The sequence below is a fragment of the Palaemon carinicauda genome, chromosome 7, assembly GCF_036898095.1.
Source record: "Palaemon carinicauda isolate YSFRI2023 chromosome 7, ASM3689809v2, whole genome shotgun sequence".
NCBI lineage: Eukaryota > Metazoa > Arthropoda > Malacostraca > Decapoda > Palaemonidae > Palaemon > Palaemon carinicauda.
The window spans coordinates 103,032,898-103,040,397 of record NC_090731.1 but is presented as its reverse complement, the minus strand read 5'-3'; the positions used below and the strand labels follow the sequence as shown (position 1 = coordinate 103,040,397).

Below are 7,500 nucleotides of genomic sequence, written 5' to 3'. Positions count from 1 at the left end.
TGTAGTTTATGGTGACTCGAAGTATGATAAAATTTCTTAGATAAGAAAAAAAAAAAAAAAAAAAACATCGGTGTATGTCGTTACTTTCTTTATGGTCAAAGTTGGAAAAAAAGAGAAATGGTTAGCACACTGTTTGCCGAAATAGATGGATTACTAATTTGTTCAAATTTCTCTAAAATTGTGTAAACTTACAGTATTGTCAAATAGGCATATACAGATTTGTTCACATCTGTCAGCCTGGTCGACATATAAACATTCATGCAAGTATAAACTTCTGAAGTTCCACCGATTCATCAGCCTGGTTAGGAATATCGTTCCACAATCTGGCCAGAGCTCTAATAAAACTTCTTAAATACTATGTAGTGCTGAGCCTTATGATAGAAAAGGGAACGCTATTAGAATTAATTTCATACCTAATACTAAGTACAGGAGGCAAGAGTCTTGGAAGATCTGAATGTAACATGTATAAAGAACTAACTGAACACCGGTGCATTTTAGTTCAGGAATACTAAATCTACTAGCCTGCTAGTTTTTGTCCAATAGATCAGCAGCTGAAGACCAGCAGGAGAACTATACCTGAAACATGGTTGAATGAAAAAATTTAAAATGTTTTTCTAAAATAACTAAAATCTCGAAGAACTATCTAAAATAGCCATTTCTGTGCGATTGAAGAAGAAACAGACTTAATGGGTTCCTTTAGAGTAACTTTGCAATAAAAAATCACACCTAAAATTTTAAGAGTTTTATGGCCTATAGTTAGAAAAAAAAAAAAAAAAACATTATCAATGAAGATATCTGTATGTTGAAGATCCACTGTCCTCAACATACTTACAATCATACTTTGTGTTTTGTTGTTGTTCGACTTCAAACCCCATAATTTATACCGTGCACTGATTTTGGCTACACCTCTCTTAAGGGAATCAGCAACCCCAGACCTGCATTCAGGAGTTGGAACTGGAGCAAAGAGAGTAGTATCGTCGTTATATGCAGATGATGATGATTATAGCAACAAATTATATAGCAACAAGTGCTTCTGTGCATGGGGTTGGAGAAATCTCGCTACAAGCGAAAGATGATAAGATGCATCTTATAGCATTAATCATCATCATCATCTCTTACGCCTATGGACACAAAAGTCCTTGATTAGATTTCAACAGTCGTAACTATCTTGAGCTTTTAATCCAATACCTCTCCATTCTATCTCTGACTTCATGCTTAATAGTTCTCAACCATGTAGGCCTGGGTCTTACAACTCTTCTAGTACTATGTGGAGCCTAGTTATTTAAATGTTTCATGAGCTGATCCCTTTTGGGGAATGCAAAGAGCATTCCCAAATCCTCTCCATCTACCCCACACCCTGATTTCATCCACATATGGGACTCTGGTAATGTACAGTTTCATTTATAATCATGTCCTGCCATTATACTCCTAATAATCTTTAGAGGACTTTGCTCTCAAATTTACTAAATCTGTTGGAGATTGTTATCATACCATGACTCATGTCCTTACAGTAATACCCATCTCACTAAACTGATATACATATAACCTGGTTTTTATATATAATTTCCGATGATTTGATGTCCAAATTCTACTTAACCTAGCCATTTTCGGATTTGCTGGTTTGCTTTTTTTCAATCTTTCATTAATCTCCAATTCTAAAGACCCTATATTAGATATCAGAGTTCTTGAATATTTAAAGGATTTTACCTCATGAATCGTTTCTCCTTCTAATGAAATTCCATCTTCCATTGTACATTCCATTCCAATAATCTCCGTCTTTTTTCTATTTATCTTGACCCCCAACCTCCTGATATGTTTCATGCATTCTAGGAAGAAAGCATTGCAAATCCTTTGGTGTTCTCTTTATAAGGACAGCGTAATCAGTGTACTCTAGCTCAGCTAATTTCCTATTACCAATCCAGTCTAATCCTTCTCCACCATATTCAGTTATTCTACGCATTGCAAAATCCCTGAGGAGGATAATAAGCACAGGTGACAACACATTCCCTTGGAGTACTCCGCTGTTTACTGTAAATTAATTTGATAAGACTCCACTAATATTAACTTTGCACTTGCTATGTTCATGTACAGACTTAATTGAATTTACATATTTAAGATTAATTCTATAATAACGCAGGACTCTCCACAAAATTGGCAGGTGTATACTATCAATGGCTTTTTCATTGTACTTAAATGCCATCTCTATATTCTACGCATTGTTGTAGGACATGTCTTAACATGAAAATTTAGTCAGTACAACTTCTACCTTTTCTGAATCCTGATTGCTCATCACAGCATTTCATACATTTTTCTCTCTAGTCTCTTTAGAATAAGAATTCTATATATTTTCATGACAACTATCTTATGTGTGATGCCTATGTAATTATTGCAATCAGTCAGGTATCTTTTTTTAACCATTTTCGCCAACAATCCTAATTCACATTCACCAGGTTCTACTTCTTCCTGCCACATTCTACAAAATAATCTAAAAACAATTCTTGGGGTCACTTCATTTTCAGCTAGTATCATCTCAGCCTCAGCAGTTATTCCATCGTAACCAGTAGCTTTCATCGGATTCTGATTTTTCCTGCCATATTCTACAAAATAATCTCAAGAGTATTCTTGGGGTCATTTCATTTGCAGCTAGTATCATCTCAGCAGTTATTCCATCGTAACCAGGAGTTTCCCTCCCCTGAATTTTTTAATTATAATTTCGAGTTCAGACACACTTATTTCAGGCAAGGGCACATCGAGGTCTTCCTCAGCTTTAGGTATATCAATCAAATTATTTTCTTCATATCTCCAATTCATGACCTCACTGTAGTGTTCCCTCTAACGTTGTCTTTCTTCATTTTCTTTTGTTATAACAGATGTATATCTCTTTTAGATGGGTATATGCTTCTTCTGTGCCCTCGTAGAAATTTTATTAATAATTCTATGAGCAATTGTTACACCATAGTCACTCCCTAAATTCATATCTTTGTCAGCCTCATCACATTTTCCTGTGTAAATACTCTCTCCAGTAATTCCTAGCTTTTCTTTTGACTTCACTATCAATACTGAAATATTTAGCATGCTCTTTCTTGTAATTTTTATTACTTCGAAAACTTTCAACAAACAATTTCTCTGTTTGTCTCTTTTAAATAGTATCCCACGTATTATTTGACATCCGAGGCGTTCTACTAATTACATGTTCCAAAACTTCACAACCATCTGATTGATATATGGTCTTAATGTCACACAATTCTTCGTCAAGTGTCTGCTCTTCATCTCTCAAAGTCTGTAAGACTGCATATCGATTTCTACATTCAAATGCAAAAGTTTCTCTGTGATATTTCAGTTTTAATTTCAGTGTGGCAATACGGAACTGGCGATCATTACCAATATCTGCGCCTTTATAGCTTCTTACAATTGGCTATATGATCCACTTAATTTTTATAATTGCGGCATGGCCAGGTCCATGTATATTTGGGGGTGTCCTTGAGTTGTAAAAGAATACATCCAATGACAAGATTGTTTGTTGAACCAAAACTTATTAAAAGTGCTCCACTTTCAATTACAACTTTGCCAAGACCCTCAACACACATCACATACTCTATACCTAAAGCCTTCCAACTTTTGTATTGAAGTCACCAATCACAATTCTCAAGCCTCTCTCTGGGCTCTCATCTATTACACTCTACAGTTCTTCATAGCATTCATCTTTCCTTTTTTCAGGGGAATCATTTGATGGTACATAGCAAAACATAAGACTCGTATTGCACTGCCTTGATTTAAACTTTGCAAGTAACAAGCTACTATTTAGAGCTCTCCACTCAGTTAAAGCCTTTTTCAGCTCTTGGTGCCATCATCATTCCTATTCCGTCTCTTCCAACTCCATCTGTTCTTCCTGAATATATATATATATATATATATATATATATATATATATATATATATATATATACATACATAATATATATATATATATATATATATATATATATATATATATATATACATATATATATATATATATGTATATATATATATATATATATATATATATATATATATATATATATATATATATATATATATATATATATAGTCTTGCTCTAAGGTTTCCTTACAAAATCCCCTTAGAACATGTTTCATTTTAGGCCAAGATAGCCAGACTATATTTCATAAATTAATTTTCCACTTGTTTCTTCAACTTCCCAATCTGATTCATGGTTCTAACATTCCAGTTACCAATTTTCATTTTATTTTTTCAGTATTTATAAACAGGGAGATTCTTAGCACCTTGCTACGCCCGGGACTTGTGGCCATTCTGTCATCTTCGCTTTCCTTTGACTGACTAAATCCATAGAGGATTCATTGGCTACAGTCATCAAGGGATAGCCAGTTCTTTGTGATGCGCAGTGCCTATCTAACACAAGCTTGTGACCCCCTCTGGTCAATACTAATTCCAGTAAGACTATTTGTCAATCACTTCATCGATATTTAGCGGAACATTTCCTCCACACCCAAAGTTCTCGCTTCTCCTCCAGGCTGCCCATCCGTTTATATAACAGTTGGCAAACATTGATTGCTAAGATATAACGCTTAGCACAGTATATCATTGCATTCATGAAAATTTAAATGATCTACTCTTTATTAGAAAAAAAATAGCGGATATAGATAAGGAAGTGGTAGCTATTGTAAAGAGTTTATGATCACCTCAAGTTGATTATATGCGGCTATTGAGTAATTTTATTTATTTATCTCCAATCCATAATATTCTGGTTCAAAGGCTATAATTTGAGTCGCAAGCGGACTAGATGGCACCTGATGATATTCGAATTTTTGCCACATAGTCATGTGTCAGGCGAAACGATTATCATAGCCGAGACTTTTTAACGCAATCACATTCCTGGTGCTGAAAATCATTTCAATGTTTGGGATGATGACTTATACACAGGGTCTTTCAAATAGTTTAAATGATAGTTTTTATAATACGAATAATACTGTCTATTGAGATACAATATGCAATCATAATGATAATGGCGTTGCAATCGTTGATAATAAATATCCCATAAAAGATGAATTATGGATACGTCTGCTTATAGAAAAAAATATTGCAGGTTATTATTGTCTAATTGATAATTTGTTATTTATATCATACGTAGACGGACAAGAAGTACTGCTAGAAAAGAAATTATTGCCATAACGAAATATGAGTCTTACTTATCTACATATGCTTAGATTGAATGCTCATCCAGCTGTTGCCAATAAGTACGAAAAACCAAGACGTTTGTTTTTTCACAAAGTATTATATAATTATATCAAGATGTTTGTAAATGGACAGAATGTCATGCTGTTAAAGTTGATGTAATCAAGCATACGGAAATTACTATCCAGATCTCACAGGTGCGATGTCAGGATTCGTGGAAATTCTTTTTAACTAAAAAGCGAAACTGCCCAAGATTACGTTTACATATTCTATGAAATGTTTGTATAAAATGTTTGAATTCCAGATGATCTTATTCCTGACTCCGGAGAGATTATAATAATTTTGTTATTGCTTAAAGAGCTTAAGCAATCCAACGGATATACTGTGAGTTGTATCAATCATTATTATTATTATTATTATTATTATTATTATTATTATTATTATTATTATTATTTGCTAAGCTACAACTCTAGTTGGAAAAGCAAGATTCTATAAGCCCAGGGGCTCCAATAGGGAAAATAGCTCCATGAGGAAATGAAACAAGGAAATAACAGAATTAATTAATAATTGAAATAAACTATTTAAGAACAGTAGCAACCATTAATATAGATATTTCATATATAAACTTTATAAACTTCAACGAAAAAGGAGAAAGAGAAGTAAAATAGAAATTGTGTGCCCAAGTGTACCCTCAAGCAAGAGAACTCTAACGCAAAACAGCGGAAGACTATGATACAGAGGCTTGCGCACTGCCTAAAACTAGAGAGCAATGGTTTTATTTTGGAGTGTCCTCTTAGGAAAGCTGCTTACCATACATAAAGAGACTCTGAACCTTTACCAAGAGGAAAGTAGCCATCCTGCTGTAATAACTCATAACCAAATATCAAACCAAAGTGCCTTTTCATGGACTTGGAAAAAAGTTATTCAAAAGTTATTTCTATCAGTGTCTCCAGATACTCAAATTTGGGGATTGTCTTTGCTTAAGGAAAATCCTGCTGACACAATATATGTGAATTGTTTATACATGTTAAGTGCGTACTGAAGAAAACTTTGAACTTAGAGTGTAACGCTTCACAAACTCTCCTTTCCCCCCCACCGAAGATGTTCTAGAGTTTTCTGAATACGTACCTGACACTTTTGTAAAGAATTTCAAAATTACTTGCATTTGAAATTGGCGTGGCAAATGTTCTCGCCATAAAAGAAGGGGGTCTATCTTTTCCATTTAACTGTGGAATGTAAAAAAGAGAATTCTAAACGATATATCAAGATCAAATAATGTTGTCATAATGCCTTTAAGTCATCCTTGAATATTTTGTTGGTCTACACTGTCACAAACAATGAATGCACGAATATGTATTAATTCACTACAGACTGAAGGTCCAAGGGTAGCTGCAATTTTCTTGACATCAGTGTATTACATCCTAGATTGAGTACAGCCTTTGATGTACATGGGTGGTGCAATTTATGCCACTAGCGAAGGCTAGATAGAGGAAAAGTACATCTGTGTCGTATGCCATAGGAACAAGGGATTTATATTCTTGTGCAGCGGTATGAGCGGCACATAGGATAAGACGTGTGTCTGCTTCCTCTTGTATGGAGCAGATTTCAGATACCCGATTGGATACCTAAGTTTGTTATAACCTGAAACAGTCTTCTCAACAAGTAAAAAGGAGAATGTTTTCTACAAGAAGTTGCATGTACTTTTCCTGTCTCCATTTGTGTTCAATGAACCGTATGAAACTTTGTTGTTTGAATTGGCTGTGAGGAACTTGGTCCATTTCAAAACTGTCTTTGGATATGATATTTTATAGCTAAATAGTTACAGTTGTGGCTTGCCTCCCTTCTCGTTCAACATCCTATATGGGTATTTCTCGGTATGTATCAAACACAACGTCAATACGTGTGACCAAGAAACATTAAAATACATCTTCCCTTACTATAAAAACTTTAAAAAACCCCAAAAACATAATGGACAGAAAGAAGATAGAAAGCATGCCTGAGTGTACCCTCAAGAAAGAGAACTCTACCCCAATACAAGGGAAAAACATGGTACAGAGGCTATGGCACTACAAAAGACTAGAGAACAATGTTTTTATTTTGGAATGTCCTTCTAAAAGAGCTGCTTACCATAGATAAAGAGACTCTTCTAGCCTTACCAAGAGGAAAGTAGCTATACTCCTATTATTGGTCGGTGGATTGTATTACGTGTAGGGACAATAAGATTAAATGCTTGAAAGCTTATTTCAATTCAGTTTTCTAAACGAATTGTACTAGGTAGCAATGAAGCTGCCCACCAACCATCTCTG

The 7,500-nt window shown here is 34.4% G+C and overlaps 1 protein-coding gene across 1 annotated transcript in view; it reads right to left on the bottom strand.

The window, feature by feature from the left end:
* LOC137643614 (oxytocin receptor-like) overlaps window positions 1-7,500 on the bottom strand; it is a 331,637-nt gene that overhangs the window by 186,271 nt on the left and 137,866 nt on the right. The gene's annotated exons all lie outside the window — the stretch shown is intronic.